General features: G+C 34.6%; 1 protein-coding gene and 1 long non-coding RNA gene across 15 annotated transcripts in view; both read left to right on the top strand.

Annotated features, from left to right (window-relative positions):
- NT5C2 (5'-nucleotidase, cytosolic II) overlaps positions 1 to 17,079 on the top strand; it is an 86,360-nt gene that overhangs the window by 48,966 nt on the left and 20,315 nt on the right. For 3 of the 14 annotated variants that reach the window (XM_057308764.1, XM_048218896.2, XM_048218897.2), the window contains exon 3: positions 15,858 to 15,916. The exons of 10 other annotated variants lie outside the window; for them this stretch is intronic. The gene's annotated coding sequence lies outside the window, so the exon portion shown is untranslated. Of the gene's footprint in view, positions 1 to 14,270; positions 14,322 to 15,857; positions 15,917 to 17,079 lie in introns of those variants that run through there. One more of the 14 variants, XM_057308765.1, reaches the window with a different exon arrangement.
- LOC130543045 (uncharacterized) lies at positions 1,404 to 9,878 on the top strand. The gene is made up of 2 exons (XR_008958066.1): positions 1,404 to 3,899; positions 5,584 to 9,878. It is a non-coding gene; the product is annotated as an uncharacterized LOC130543045 (long non-coding RNA).

Genomic DNA, 17,079 nt, shown 5'->3' on the forward strand with positions numbered 1-17,079 from the left:
CTTTGTAAGCGCTGCTTGCAAAACAAGTGCTGAACGCCATTTTTGCTTTTCACCTTTTTTCATAAAAGCGAAAACCCTCTTCAGATTTATTTCAGTTAGCAAAAACAAGTACAAATGTAGGTCTTTCATCAAAGTTAAGTGGCATAACTTTTTGAACTTTCAAAAAGCAGGGGATGCGTCTATATCACAATTTGTTTATCCATTTATCTGTTGATGGACGTTTGAGTTGTTTCCCTTTGGGGCTATTATGAATAACACTGCTATGAACATTGGTTCTACACATACTACAAGTCATTTTGTGGATGTATATTTTTATTTCTCTTGGGTAAATACCTAGGAATATAATTGCCAGATTATATGTTTACCTTATAGGAAATAGACAAATGGTTTTTAAAAGTAGTGATACCATTTTAAAGTCCCACCCAGCAAACATAAAATTCTATTTGATCCAATCCTCACCTATGCTTGATATTATCAATCCTTTGAATTTTAGCCATTTTAATAAATGTGTTGTGTTATTGTGATTTTATTTGTATTTCCCTCTTAACTAGCAATGTTGAATATCTTCATGTGGTTATTGGCTATTTATATTTCTTTTGTGAAGTGCCTATTCAAATGTCCGTGTTTATTGGGATGTCTTTTTATTGTTGAGTTATAGAAGTTTTTTATGTATTCTGAGTAGTGGTCCTTTGTCAGATACATGTCCTGTGAATATATTGATCAATATGTGTTGGTCTGAATGTTGACATTCTATTTCATTGATCGAAGTGAATATCACATTGTCGTCTTGATTGATTATGTAGTTTTTTTTGTTAGTCTTTAAGCTACGTAGTGTAAGTCCTTTATTCTGTTTTGTAATTGTTTTAATATTCTGTGTCCTTTACATTTCTATATAAATTTTAAAATCAACTTATCAAATTTTCAAAAATGCCTGCTGGGATTTTGATTAGGATTGCTTTGATTTCTAGGTCAGTTTGTAGAGAATTGACGTCTTAACTACATTGAGTCTTCCAGTCTGGGAACATGATACGTTGGGCCATTTACCTAATCTTCTTTAGAATTTCTTAGCAGTGTTTTGTCATTTTTGGTGTAAAGGTCTTACATATATTTTGTTACATTTATCTGTTACATATTTCCTATTTTTTTTATGTACTTGTAAATGCTATTTGATATTTTATTTTCTATTTTATTGCTAACATTTAGAAATAACAGCTGATTTTTGTATATTCTTGAATCCTGTGACTTTCTAAATTCAAGTATTCATTCTAGTAGCTCTTTTATAGACTTATTAGAATTTTGTATGTACATAATCAGATCATCTGCAAGTCCCTTTTTTCTTTCAATCTCTATATCCTTTTTTTTTCAATCTGTATATCTTTATATTTTGTTAGAAAAAGCTTTTTTTTTTTTTTTTTTTTTTTTTTTTGCCTTATTGCAGTAAAACCTTAGTACTTTGTTGAATAGAGGTGTTGAGAATGGACCTCTGCTGTGTTCTTGATCTTAGGGAGAGAATGTTCAGTTTTCACTATTGAGTATGATGTTGTAGGGTTTTTATAAATGCTTTTTATCAGATTGGAAGGTTCCCTTTTATTTTTAGTTTTCTGGGAGTTTTCTTTTTAACATGAGTGCTAAATTTCATTGAATGTTTTCCTGCCTCTATTGAGATGATCCATATGGTTTTTCTTTTTTAGCTTATTAAAAGGATGAGTTACATTGATTGATTTCTGAATGTTAAACCAACTTTGCAGTCCTGAAGTAAATCTCACTTGGTTATATAGTATTCGTTTTATATATTGGCAAATTTGATTTGCCGGTATTTTGTTGAGGGTTTTTGCATTATGTTCATCAGGTTTGTCGTTGTCGTACGTCTGTTGAATTTTGATTTTAGGGTAATGCTGACCTCATATAATGAGTTGGAAACTGTTCCCCTTTCCTATTTTCTGAAAGTTTGGGTAGAATTGGTATTATTTTTTCCTAAGTATTTGATAGAATTAACTAGTGAGGCTATGTGGGTCAGGAATTATTTTTGTAGAAAGGTTTTAAGCTATGCATTCAACTGTTAAATATAGGGCTAGTCAGAGTTTGTTTCTTCTTGTTTTGATAATTTGTGTCCATTTCACTGAGTTTTAAATTTATTGGCATAATTTTCATAATACTTTTATTATTCTTTTGATGTCTGTAAGATCTGTAGTACGTTCTCTTTTTCATTCCTGAAATTGGTAATTGGTGTCTTTTTTTCCCTTCATCAGTCTAGCAAGAGGTTTATCAGTTTTCTTGATTTTTTTCCCCCTGCTAAGAGGCAGCTTTTGGTTTCAGTGAATGTATGAGAATAAGGGGGATTTAAATTTAAAGGTGATTTTAAAGTAATTATATATAAGCATGAAGTTACAACCTGCTTTTATGATAATTGCTGACTATAATTTCTTCTAAAATTAATATAATAAAGAGCTATTCAAATACTCCGGGCACCATTATCTTTATTTGCTTTATATTTTTTAATACAGGCAGTGGCAGTAACTACTTTTATTTCTAATTATAATTTTTAAGTTTGTTTTCCTTCTGTGTTCTAACTCTTAGCATCAGTAACATTATGTTGTTGATCTACTTTCTTGCTTCAGGTGTTTATGGAAAATGCCAAATTTCTGTGCAGAATGAAATGTGGCACCATGTACTTTCTTTCATTTTTTTCCTCCCTGTATATATTGACTTCAGAATTTAGAGGATACAGTGAAGACTTGGTTTCTTAATTTCTTTCAGAATTAGCTTGTTATATGTTAGGTGTTAATAAGTAGCAGCTATTTAAATAGCTGTCTTCTTTGTATATTACTATTTTCAATGTAGAGAAGATACTTAATAAGCATTTGATTTTTTTATTGAGGGAAGGAATAACCCAATACATGTTAATTTTATCTGAAATGAAATTATTAGTTGTGCTGTAAAACTGCGTATCTACCATAATCTGTGAATTGGCTATTCTGGCAAACAGTATTTTGAATGATATGGAGTTAACCACTTACAGCATAGATGGATTACTAGTTTTCATAGAATGTAGTGAAATTGATAGTGAAGCTAGGATTGATGCTTCTGAAGTATCTGGATAGGACATCACATCTCAAGTGGTAGTCATGTTTTGGAGTGGTTGAGAGAATGTGGTTATTGGCTTAGGGCCTACCTTATCACACTGTAAATTTTGCCAAAATTTGTTCTGAGAAAACAGCTGCCTAGGTGAAGTTGGTTTGGTGTTTTTTTTTTAATCCCTTGTTTTCAAATGTGGGAAATGTATATGACTTTTTCATGGAGAGTGTGGAGGATGGGATTTAATTCTGTCTTTGGTTTTCTAGAAAATGGCTGTAGCAGAACTACTTTGGTGAGACGGGTGTCATGGCTTTGTTTGGTTTTGATTATTAACCCTTTTTTATAGTTCGTTTTGATAAGAACATTCGTTTCAAATCTTCGTGTCAGATGTTGGGTTTGATAGACTTAGTGGTAAATAATTAAGATTTTGATTTGTCACTAATAAGGAAGAGGATAATTAAGGCAAAAATACATACATGGACTCTAAGAATATTAAGCTGTATTTATAGCAGTTCTAAACTTGTAATTTCCCAAAACTAAACGACATAGATCTTTGGTAGAATGAAGTTAAGTTGAGGGATTGTTGGGGTTTTTTGTTTGTTTGCTTGTTAAAAGAGAAATTACTGGCATGACTTGTATTACTTTTATAAAGAATTTTATGATTTTGTGTACAGTTTGGTACATTCATTCCTCTGAATGAAGTGTGTCACAGTGTTCAGTAACATCCATTCTGATGGGAACCTCATTATCTTCATCTCATCTGAATGCCAGCCTCATTTTTTCAGAGAAGATCCTCTTTATCATCAGCTATTCCTATAATTAAAGTAAGCTATGTATTTTTTATGTTTTTATTAGTTTATTTGCAGGATTTCTATGTAAGATTGACGGTTTTATATAAAATTTTTAAAATTCCAAAATAAAGAACTTTCCTGTTGGCATAAACTAATTTTTCCTGATTGTCTTGGACCTAAATAAATTTTAATCCTCAAATCTGCCTGTAAGATGTGTATCAGTTTTGGTATTTAGCCCCTTTCTCTGTAATACTGTAGATTAACATTTTATTTCTCTAATGGGAGTATGTACATTAATTATGCTTTAACTAGTTTGTCTGCCAAGTATAGATGAGTTATATACATGAAAGTCAATGTTTAGATTCTAGGTAATACTGAGCCACTGATGAGCAGTGGACTGTTTTATATAAAAAATGCACATGGAAAAACATGCACATGATATGTTATCAGAAAGTGGCCCTTTGCATTTTTGTCTTCCTCTGCAGATATGTGTTTCTCTTTTCCCTTCTCCTGAGGCTTCTTTTTCCTTAATTAGTCCTGTTGGGTGCTCTGGTTTTCTATTTTATTAAGTTGCCCTAATGTAGGTGCTTTCTAAACAACAAATTTGAGTTTGTGGGTCTTTATTTGAGAGCACTATTTAGCCTTTTTTTGCTTACATGGGACAGACAGATGGATCAGAATAAGTGCATTTCCCAGGACAACTCAAGCCAAAAAAATCTTGAAAGTCCACCTAAGATTAGGTCTTTGGACTTGTGAAAGAGCAAGAAGGTTGTTTTTAACCCAGCTACTTCCTCTCCGCGGAGTGAAGGGAATAATCTGTACTGTTTATTAATTTTTTCTCTTTGGTTTTGTTTGTATAGAGGACTGCTAAAAATGTTATGTTGCTGAATTTATTGTTACAGTGGACAGTAGAGTGAAAATGGAAAACAAAGGGAGGATTAATATTTTTTAGGTTGTTTAGTGCTCGTTCATTTTTTAAGTGTCAAATAGGCGTAAAAAGACCCGTGGTTTCCATTACTCTTCATATTCTGTTACTTAGTTTTATTATATCCAGAAATTTATTGCTGAGGTTTCAAATGAGAAATTCTTTTCTGATCCAGTGAGTGGCATAAAGTACTTAAATCACCTCATGATTGTAGTTCACGATCTGTCTACTAATCTGTAAAATGTGGTTTCTTTAACAAGCGAATGTTAGCCAATATCTATTAAGTCAGAGTAATCTGAATGTAAAATGTGATTTAAGAGGAAAAAAGCCAGAACAACCTATTTCTGTTTTGAAGGTTAAGTCCCATACACTCTGAGTTTAGGCCCAGTCTTATTTTTATCTGTACCTTAAAGGCTGTGAGGTTGTAGAAAAAGCAGAACCCTTTGAGAGTGATTGACCTTGGTTTGGATCCCAGCTCTACCTTGTACTAGCACTTAGCTACCAGCATGTTACTTAACCTCTCTGAGTCTCAGTTTCTTCATTTAATAACAAAGGGCGGGGGGGGGGGTGGAGATGTGTATGTCAGAAGGGTGGGATGGGCAATAAACTATTGGTATAAGGCTTAAATGAAATAATGTATATAGAATGATGAATGCCATGAAAGTAGTTCTCTTCCTCTAACTGGTGATACCAAGTATTGATGTACTGGACTAGAGTTGTAAGGGAAAATCTAAGGAACAAGGAAAAAAAAAATAACAATTTTAAACTCATTTAGGTTCTTATATATTTTAGAAAAACTGGAATGCTGGACAGATGGCAGTGGAATTTTTCATCACTCTTTTGTTTTTGAATTTTCTTTTTAAGTGTTGCAGATGATCATGAACTTAATAGAAAGGTGACCTTCTTTTCTGAATAGATTTCTAATGTCAAGGTATTTGGCATCAGATTATGTTTCCATAGAAATTACTGTTTTTAGTGAAGGGTTATTTCTTAGCAGGATCATGGTAAAGAATGGGTTTCTGAGAAAGTGTCCTTATTTAAATTTAAAATTTTTTCTTTATGATAAAGATATCACTGATAGGCTTCTAATAAGTGCAAGGAGAACTATTTTTTGAGGGGCGCCTGGGTGGCACAGCGGTTAATCGTCTGCCTTCGGCTCAGGGCGTGATCCCGGCGTTACGGGATCGAGTCCCACATCAGGCTCTTCCGCTATGAGCCTGCTTCTTCCTCTCCCACTCCCCCTGCTTGTGTTCCCTCTCTCGCTGGCTGTCTCTCTCTGTCGAATAAATAAATAAAATCTTTAAAAAAAAAAAAAAAAAGAACTATTTTTTGAAACAACAAAGAAGTAGTTGATCTTTGAAGTTGCATGAAAGACCTAAACATGAAGTAAGTTCCATGGAATTAGCATCAAAATTATATATGTATAATTGTTAAATTTTCAGAAGTCTTTACCCCAAGGGAGAGTGGGGTGAAGAGAGGGTTTGTTAATATTTACTTAATGCCCTTCACAGATACAGAGTGACTCTTGGTTTAGGATTATGAAAATGTATTATTTCTAAATTGGTTCATTTGTTGTTTTTGTTTTATTTTGTTTTGTAAGTAAGCTCCACACCAATGTGGGGCTCGAACTCACAATCCTGAGATCATATGCTCTATGGACTGAGCCAGCCAGGTGCCCCTATAAATTGGTTCGTATAAATCACCTTGACTTTTCTTTTTCCAATCAAGAAGTCTGCCTTTTTCTTTCTTTTTATTGCCCCTCTTAAGCTTAAAGATCCAGAAAGAGACACATTCGAATTTTTTTCTGGCTCTAACACCTTTAAGGTTCTGAGCCATTTTGGTAAGTGCAACAGTAAGTTCCTTTTTTCCGTTACCATTTAATACTAGTGGGTGTCATGGTCAGTGTCCAGTCCTTCCCATTTTTCTGAGAAATTGTCGGGAGGAAAAGAACATTTATTAAGCATGTACTATATGTACTAGAAAATATATTTTATGTACAGTGTACCTTTTAATCCTCACAACAGCTCACTGAGGTGGAAATTACTACCTCCATTTTACAAATAGTTCACCAAGTCAAGAGGTAAAAAAACATAGCTGGAACGTAAACCCAGATCAGTTCCATTTCTTATGCTGTTCCTAGCTGTTACAGGATCAGAAATTATTTATTAACCTCTCAATGAGAAATCAGGGAAAAAGCTCATAAACAAGCAGAATCATCCTTTGTTGTTGTTTTTTCCAAAAATTGAAATCCTCTCTATGGCAAATGCATCTTTGTCTTGCATTTGAATATAATCCTTATCCTTAGAATATAGAAAGTTTGACCAGTTTTTCTTTTGTTTAATTTTTAGGTGTAATAGTAAGGGAATGAAGCTTCAAGAGTACTGTGTAAATACTCTATTGCAGATGTTGTTAGAATTCTAAAATTGTACTTTTTTACTTTTTTTTTAATCTTGGGAGAAATTGAAAATATATATTAGACTCCCCTTTTGAATTTTTCTGCCCTCCTCTCCTTTCCAGGCCATATCACTAGCCACCAGGGATGAAATCCAATTATCTCAAACCTAAGCATTTTGTATTAATAAGCCTAAAGTGGAGAGAGAAGATAGAATAAAGCTATTAAAATAGTACCAGGGAAGAAATTAAGAGAAACTAGTTCTTCCTAAATCAGAGGATTATGCTGCTACTATCAGGAGTATCTTGGGACCTTTGGTTTGTCATCTTATCCTGTCATGCCTAGTAGATGCACTGGATGATGTTGTTTTATTGTTTTTGGAATGGAGTCAACTCGACATTTAAATGAACGCTTTTTTGCATGGTGTATTGACTTGCACTAAAGTCCCGGGCACTCAGATCATGTTGCTGTCAGCTATTGTATATGCTCACAAAACTTATTGACATTAACAGCATTTAAAGGAGAAAACACAATCTAAAGGAAGAAGTATTATGTATTCTTGTTATGCTGTCACCAAAGACCTCTCAAACCAGGTAGAGCACCTTTTCACCTCCCTTTTTTAAAATTGTGGTAAATATACATAAAATTTACTATTTTATCTATTTAAATATGTAATTAGTGGCATTAAATACATCTACAATGTTGTACAACCCTCACCACTGTCCATTTCCACAACTTTTTCATCATCCCAAATAGAAACTACCCATTCAGCAGTAACTGCCCAATCACCCCTTTACCTCAGCCTCTATGACTTCTAATTACTTTTTTCTGCGAATTTACCTATTCTAGATATTTCATATGAGTGAAATCATAATATTTGTCCTTTTGGGTCTGGCTTCTATCTCTTAGTAGAATGTTTTCAAGTTTTGTCTATGTTGTAGCATATATCAGAATTTCATTCCTTATTATGGCTGAATAATATTCCATTATATGTAATATCACATTTTGTATATTCATCATCCACCAGTGGATATTTGGGTTGCTTCCACCTTTTGGCTATTTTGAATAATGCTACTGGGAACATTGGTATACCAGTATCTTTTTGAGTCTTTGCTTTTTTCTTCTGGGTATATAACCTGGAGTGGAACTGATGAATCATATAGTAATTATATGTTTAACTTTTTGAGAAAGTCCCAAACTGTTTTCCATAGTGGCTGCACCATTTTACATTTCCACTAGCAGTGAGTACATGAAGGTTCCAATTTGTCTACATCCTTGACAACACTTGTTATTTTCAGGTTTTTGTTGTTCTGATAATAGTCATTTTAATGGGTGTGAGGTTGTATCTCATTGTGGTTTTGATTTCCATTTCCCTAATGGCTGGTGATGTTGAGTACCTTTCATATGCTTAGTAGCCATTTGTATGGTATATCTCATTTGGAGAAATATCTATCTTAGTCCTTTGTCCGTTTCTTAATTGGATTGTTCAGTTTGTTGAGTTATAGGAACTCTTTAAATATTTTGGATATTAATCTTTTATCAAGTATATAATTTGCAGGTATTGTTTATCATTCTGTGGGTTGCCTCTTCGTTCTTGATAGTGTCTTTTGATGCAGAAAAGTGTTTACTTTTTATGAAGTCCAGTCCATCTATTTTTTCTTTTGTTGCCTGTGATTTTGCTGTTGCAAGAAATCAACATAACAGAGATTTTCCTCTATGTTTTCTTCTAAGAGTTTTATAATTTTAGACCTTATGTTTAGGTCTTTGATCCATTTTGAGTTAATTTTTGTATGTGGGGTAAGGTAGGGATTCAACTTCATTCTCTTGCATGTGGATATCTCTCAACACCATTGACAAGACTGTCCTTCTCTCCCTGAATGGTCTTGGCATCCTTGTAAAAAATCATTTGACTGTATATGCACCAGGTGGCGCTTTTTAAAAATAAAATATATGACAATGTAAGCATTTGTGTTGTGCTTCAGCATTTCTTCTGAAAGAAAGATCAGGCTCCTTGTAATAGTAATGAATTAAATTAATATGGACCACTAGCTGAGTGGAACTTAACTGTGGCTGGTGTGTAAACTGGATATATCTGTTGAAGTTCTTAGTGTGACAACAATGTCTATTAAAGTTTCCTGAAAAGTGTTTGGTATAAACTAAGGAAGGTAACCTATGTCAGAAAAGCCAAAGAAATTCTCATTGTCCCAAATCATGAATACTCAGGGCATCCTTCTTACAACTTGAAAAACGTAGAACTTGTACATTACTTTACTCCACATTCTCCCAAGCAGATTGTCTCTATACAAGAGATTTTTGTGTTAGGGAAGGAGCACCTTTAAGTCATTGAAAGTTATTAACCTATTTATATCTTCTGACTTATTCGTGAGGGATTTATTACTTTGTGAATGAATCAAATGTATATAGTAGAAGATTAAAAGAATATAAAAATAGTTGTCATTTGATAAGTAAAATGTGTTCATTATCCCTCTTAGTGATCTATTTTTTTTCTAAAAGGACTTTTAAACTGGGTTTTCGTTTGTTTTTCTGAAACAATAGGAAAAAGGAATAAACTGAGTGTTTGAACAGAGAAACTAGGGTGTTTGATAAAAAGAAGAAAAACCTCCCAAAGCAAATGATCCCTTTCCAAAAAGAAAAAACTGGGATTGTGGTTGATAAAATTATTAATAAAAATAAATTAGAAAACACCCACAAACAAAATAAAAGTCTCATCAGTATGTATTGTGCAAGGCATATGCCTCAGGGAGTGGTTAGTTTGAATGGGAGAAGGCTCGTTTGGATGAGTAAGTTCCATTATGTTTGTCCTCAACTCAGAAAAAAGAGTTGTGAAGATGCAAACTGATAATTTAGTACTAGAGAACAATCAGTGATTAGTATCAAGTATGCATTCAAAATAAGCTGAATTCTATAGAGCCTATGGTTGAATGGGTTTGCATAACTGGAGGGTTCTTTATTTATAGTATTGACTGTAAAGCAAATAAAATATACTTTATGTAAATCTCCAAAAGGGATTTGAGGTGACTTGCAAAATTAAACACATATAACATGGGTCAGAAGACTACTTTTTTTTTTTTTTTTTTTAAAGATTGTATTTATTTATTCAACAGAGATAGAGACAGCCAGCGAGAGAGGGAACACAAGCAGGGGGAGTGGGAGAGGAAGAAGCAGGCTCATAGCGGAGGAGCCTGATGTGGGGCTCGATCCCATAACGCCGGGATCACGCCCTGAGCCGAAGGCAGACGCTTAACCGCTGTGCCACCCAGGCGCCCCAGAAGACTACTTTTTATAAAAGAAAGCCTGTAATAAAATATGCTTCCAAATAGATATCCTTTGTATAGTCACCTTATTAGGGAAAACTTACTCCAGTATCACTGTCATCTATCTTTCTTTTCTTTCTCTTCTTTCTCTTTCTTCTCTTTCTTTTCTAGATTTTATTTTTAAGTAATCTTTACACCCAGCGTGGGGCTTGAACTCACAACCCTGAGATACAGAGTTCTCACACTCTACCGACTGAGCTAGCCAGGCACCCTTTTGCTGTCATTTCTTGAACATTTTAGGAATTCTTTTTGGAATTGTTTTCATAGCCAGTTTTAAAGACAAGAAAACCTGCTTCATCACTTCATTAAATAGTCACCTGTTTTTTAATCCACTTTGATTTGCCCTTTTATTCACTCGTTGCTCTGAAGAACTTTTCCCCCCTTTATTTTGGAATGACTTTTTTTTTTTTTTTTAAAGTAGGCTCCATGCACAGTGTGGGATTAAAACTCAAAACCCTAAGATCAAGAATTGCATGCTCTACTGACTGAGCCAGCCAGGTGCCCCACTTTTCCTCCCTTTAAATTAAATTCATCCTCTGTTGACAAAAAATGTGCTGCTAGGGAGGATATCTAGAACAATGTGCTATAGACTCTGAAAGTAATTTTGAAAGAATTTTGAACTTGTTCTGAGTAATGGTTGCATTATTGGAATAAATATATATTGACTTGGGGAGTGATTATTTTGAATGGGAGAAGGCTCATTTGGCTGAGTAAGTTCTATTATGTTTGTTTTTAAAAGACATTATTTGGGGAGGGGATGGGGAAAATAAAAGGCATTATTTTATGTCACATCTCATAATGTAGTTTATTTTCATTTCACAGTTTTTTTTTTTTTCCTGTTTTGGTGTAGGTGTCTTTTAGAGAGAGAGAACTTAGAACTTATTTTGGAATAAATCTGATCTTTAGGTAAAAATATTTGCCTTCTTTATTAGTATGTTTTCTTTAACTGAACTAAGCTATTTTTTTATAATTTATTTATTTATTTATTTTTTAAAAAGATTTTATTTATTTATTTGACAGAGAGAGACAGCCAGCGAGAGAGGGAACACAAGCAGGGGGAGTGGGAGAGGAAGAAGCAGGCTCCCAGCGGAGAAGCTTGATGTGGGGCTCGATCCTAGAACGCTGGGATCACACCCTGAGCGGAAGGCAGACGCTTAACGACTGAGCCACCCAGGCGCCCCTAAGCTATTTTTTTTAAAGCTATTGTTGATGGCATCTCCAGTTTAAAATTTTTCTCCCATGTTTACACTTCTGTTTTCTTTGGCCCAACATATGATACACCTAATGTGTTAACTTTGACTTCCTAAGAGTATAAATTTATGAGAATACTAATCAGTACTCTCATACCAAAAGAGCAGTGCTTTTGGTAGAACAGGTGCTTTTGGTAGAACAGGTTTTCTCATCAAGACTGTAAGATTGGGATATGTGGGTGGCTCAGTCGGTTAAGCACTTGCCTTCAGCTCAGATCATGATCCTGGGGTCCTGGGATCGAGCCTCACATCCGGCTCCCTGCTCAGTGGGGAGCCTGCTTCTCCCTCTCCCCACCCCCCTCCTTGTGCTCTCTCTCTCTCTCTCTCTCTCTCTCTCTCTCAAATAAATAAAAATTAAAAAAAAAAAAAAGGCTGTAAAATTGACAGCCTTAGTATAGCTAAAAGATTTCTGAACAATCCTTAGTTTGGAAGGCTCTTATTATAACTTATTGCTGACAAAAGACTGTTCTAGTATGGCACTGGTCTGTAAGTGAGAAGGATATTTAAGCAGTAATTAGAAGAGTTTGGGTGCAAACTAGTTAATAATTTTGTATGTGCATGTATATGATAACTTGTGTATAATTGTGGTATTTCAATATTCTATGAAAGATCAGTTTGAAAACTTTTGATCTGATAAAAGTTATTAAATTGGAAGAGAAAAGATTAGGGAAGATAAGTGAAACCAGAACCCAAAATACTGGGGCACCTGGGTGGCTCAGTCGGTTAAGTGTCTGCCTTCTGCTCAGATCATGGGGATCGAGCCCTGCATCAGGCTCCTTGCTCAGCGGGGAGCCTGCTTCTCCCTCTCCCTCTGCCTCCCGCTCCCTCCCCCCCCAGCGTGTGCTCTCTCTCTCAAATAAATAAATAAAATCTTAAAAAAAAAGTCCAAAATACTGATACTTGTTAAAGCTTGGGTGGTAGTTTTAAAGTACCTTCTCTAATATTCTCTGTATTTTTGTGTATGATTAAAAAATATTCTTAATAAAGTTAAGTTAAAAAACTAGATAGAGAAGGTTCCTGACTGGCTCAGTTGGTAGAGTCTGCAACTCTCTCTCTCTCTCTCTCAAATAATAAATAAATCTTTAATTTTTTTTTTAATTTAAAAAGAGTCTTAACATAATAGTTATTTTGATCCATCATCTCTTTTTTTGCATATACATTCTCTGAATGTTTGCTTTATCCTGGGGTTAATGGTCACTGAGAAAAGGACAAAATGATAATGAAGTCAAGCTGTGTAATGAAGATTTAAGGTTCGTGGTTAAAAGCCTGCTGGGTCAGGGAACTCTAATAGTGGAGGTTACCTAGGCGGATCATGAGGTGATTCTGATTCTTTCAATCTTTGGGAACATTGGTTTGGTTTGACAGTCATACGAAGGAATCAAACTCAGGTAATTATTGTTGTTCTGTCATAATTGTTAGGCACTGTGATCGGGGACCACATTAAGTGACTGCATAAAGATTCCTTTATTTCCTAAGGTTTTTTATCCACCCTCTCAATTTTTCTTTGAGATAAATAGAATAACAGGATTATCTAGGATACTCTGTGGTTATTGAAGAGTGAATTTACTTCCATCTGGATTTACAATTCAGTAAGTACCTAAATTCTATTTACTTCAAGACTCTGAGGAGGATAGTCAAAACATTTCGATTAGGTGGGAAAGCTTGTGTGGAAGTATATGACCTAAAGTCTACACTAGACTTTGCACACTGGTGGCCCATGGACCCAGTTCAGACCACAGACTATAGTTGGCTCAAATAGAGATTGTTGGTTTTTAAAATTGAGTCCGTAGTTAAAAAGTGAGAGCTAGAAGTAGAAAATTCAGGCTGGCTGTTATCACACAATTGGCGACATTTGGCTCTAGTTCCCATAGGATAGCTGAGTATGAGTAGCTGAGTAGCTAAGTAGCTATTTCCCCCTTTAGGCAAGATATGCACCAATGCTTATTAGCCCATTTTGCACAATAATTGAACACTGATAGAGATGTTTGGAACATATTACCTGAATCTGAGTCTCAGAAAGTCTGTCTGGTGAACTTTAAAGTACCTTGAGATATTGGCTATAAAAATGAACTATCTGTTTAAAGTTGAATAAATCATGTTTAGTTTTTAAGAAGACTTCCTGAGCTGGGTTAATTGGCCCTTTTTCTGTCCGTCTATACCTCCCTAGTCACATTATGGAATTGATCTTCTAAAATTTGTTATAACTATCTAATCGTATATCCCTGTAATACCGTTTGAGCTCCTTCAAGCCACTGACCATGGGTTGTTTTTTGTTCTTAGCATCTAGTACCTGGTACACAGAAGGGATCCAAATGTTTGTGATAGTACTGTAACTTCAGTACAGGCGTTTCTGTTTTGTTTTCGTAAAAGCATTTGAGTGTGATGATCTGTTCTTATTTTGGTGAAAAGAATTACATAATAGCTGTTTCAATTTTAAAATTATAAGCAGCTCCTTTGGTTAGGGAGGATTTTTAAAGTTATTGTCTCAATTTTTCAGTTTTTCTGTTTTAAATTGAAAGCCATACTTTCTGGATGGAAACTACACTTACTATGGTGAGCACTGCATAATGTATCTGTTGTGCACCTGACACTAATACAACATTGTATGTTTTTTCATTTTATTTTAAAATAGTAATTTTTAAAACAAATCTCTTTCTTACCATTTAATTTTGCTTTTGCAGTGAATTGAAATTGGCAGTTTTCCAAATTCCACTTGTTTATTTACATTCTTAACCATTTGGGAGTTGATTTTATTTTATATTACTAAAAGTGTTGCATGGCATCTAGCTTTTGTATTTTAAGTAAATTAAAATTAAGATCATTTTTAGAAATTTTCAGTTATCTTTTTAGGATCATTTGTGATCTCTTGGATTAGAAATAGAAGTTTTTACTATGTCTGTGTTATTGTGTTACGGTTTTCAAATAGTTTTAAAAAGTGGGAAAAATCCTCTGTTGTTTATATGAGAATTGGAAAGGTTTTATTTAAAATCTCTGTAATGAAAATGTGAATCAATTTGCCTTTTCTAGTTACAGTCTCAGAGAACCAACATTGCATAACCTAAATAGAGAATGTTGATGGTAATCACATTCACGGCGTAAAAGCAAGTAACTATTCTTGGGTGGTTGGGTTGGATATTTGTTTTTCCTAGTGATTGGTGGTGGTGGTTTTTCCTAGTTGTAATGTTTTAGGACTTTTAGACATTATATTTGGTCATTTTTGCTCTTTTATTTAGTACCATCTTTCTTTCACAAGAAAGCTGGAGGAGTCAAACCATATGTTTTAAAAACCCAAACGTCTCTAGGGAAAGTGACTCCCTATAAAGTTAAACATAAAGCGTATCTTAAAAGTGTCAATACCTTATATGTATCTTCAAGTCGGTGATTTTACTAGACTAGGTAGTTTCTCTAACTTTATGAAAGTAGAATAATAAGACCCTGCTTACTGAGGGCAAATACCACTGATAGAATCACAATAAAATTTTCCTTCTATTCCATATTTAGACATCTGATTAGATTTTTAGCAGCGTGATGTTGGTTCTTGTCTGTACCAAGATGACAAATTTAGGTGTTGGAAGGGTAGAAGAGTAGGTAGTTAGGTACAAGTAGACGTACTTTAAATGGGTGCTTAACAGCAAGATGAGACTACTCTGGTTTATTCTTGTATCCTTTTTTAGCCTGTTTCACTTACCGTAGTTCAATTTTAAATTTTGTTTACCAGCTGCATTCAGTTTTTGTCATATAAACCTGAAATGTGCTAGAGAAAATAAACTAAAACAAAATAAATTTCTTTTTCTGCTTATCTTTTAACTTAATATTTCAGGATCAGACTTGGCTTTATTCCAGGCTCAGGGATAAATAAAATTTAAATAACGCACAATACTTAGGCTTATCTTCAACACCCTTGTTTTGTTACGGCCATTTAGATGAACTTTAGTGATGGGCAGAGGCTTCTAATTAGGAGGGCAGTAACTCCTGTAAATACCAGTATCCAAATGGGGTCTCTCTGTTCCAGCCCATCGCAACAGTTTTAAAACCAGTTTTTGTTTTTGTTTTTGTTTTGTTTTGTTGCTTTGTTTTGTTTTTTAACAGGAGAGCCAGTGTAACTCCTTCAAGACTGGAGTGGCACTCTGCATCTGCGTCTGCCTCATGTGAGTTCTCATTTTGGCAGCAGCACTCTGCTAGGCTGGAACCTCTGTAGAGGTTTGCCCTTCCTTTTTCTAAAGTCTGTAAACTACTATACACATTGTGTCTTGGTGGCAAAGGTAACAAGTGCATGAGAATTTTAGACTTCCCGCAGAAAGATTTTGGCTCATTTCAAAGAGATGGTCTCCTCTAACATAGGTTCTATCTTGTATGAACAACATTTCTCAAAACAGAGCCCATAACTTTCATCCCCACAACACATAGTTGATGCTTTTTGGAGAACTGTTTTTTCCTTACAGATTATGGAGTAAAGAATATCTTTAAATGTTCTCAGTAGCTTCAGCTTTCAAAGCTTTGGTTGTTCCCTTTATAGTCTAGTTACATAACCTGAGAACACCGTGTGCTGCTCTGGTGGCTGAAGCACTCCTCTTTTCTGGACTCTGGCCCTTGAAATAACTTCTTCCTTTGTCTTTGAACATTGGGTAAATTAGGTTAGGCTTGAGGACTTTCTTGAGGAAGAAATAAGCAGTGAATGTGTGAGATTATGTTTACTCTGAATTATTGGCTGTTTTGGAAAGTCAGTTGTAAGAATTGAGCTTGAAGTTATGCATCATTTACTCGCCAGTTTTGTAAGAGAAATTGAAATTAGAGCCTTTGCAGCTGTGGAGAGGCATAGAGCTCTATGGTCTGAGGTGATGTATGTGGTTCCCCGCAAGTATTAAGGCTGACTTTGAAGGGCCTGGTAATTAAAAAAAGGAATTTTGCTTTTATTCATTTATTTTTCAAGGAATGGTGATACTTTGTAGGCTTTGGGACAGTCATTTTTGCTACCAGGTCAGAACAAAATGTGATTATTCAGTTCATTCCCAAGGGATACTTAGAACAAACTTGTGATCTGTTCCTGGTTGTACTGTATAGTGCTCTAGCGGATGATTTAATGACCTGGGAATTCGTGTTACTGAAATGATTATCCGGGAAGCTTATGAGAAAATGTCAATAGCTTGTAGGTCTTACTGATTAATATAGAGCTTAGTGAAATAGTGTTGTCAAAGTGGAACTTGAACTCTCTCTGCTAAATCCATTCCCACCTGTGACTAGAGCAGTTTATTTTGGACTAGGTGAAAGAAATTGGAGGGAGGGTAGTGTGTTTCAACACCTAGGCTTAAGT

This window comes from Ursus arctos, unplaced genomic scaffold (genome assembly GCF_023065955.2).
Source record: "Ursus arctos isolate Adak ecotype North America unplaced genomic scaffold, UrsArc2.0 scaffold_7, whole genome shotgun sequence".
NCBI classification, from domain to species: domain Eukaryota; kingdom Metazoa; phylum Chordata; class Mammalia; order Carnivora; family Ursidae; genus Ursus; species Ursus arctos.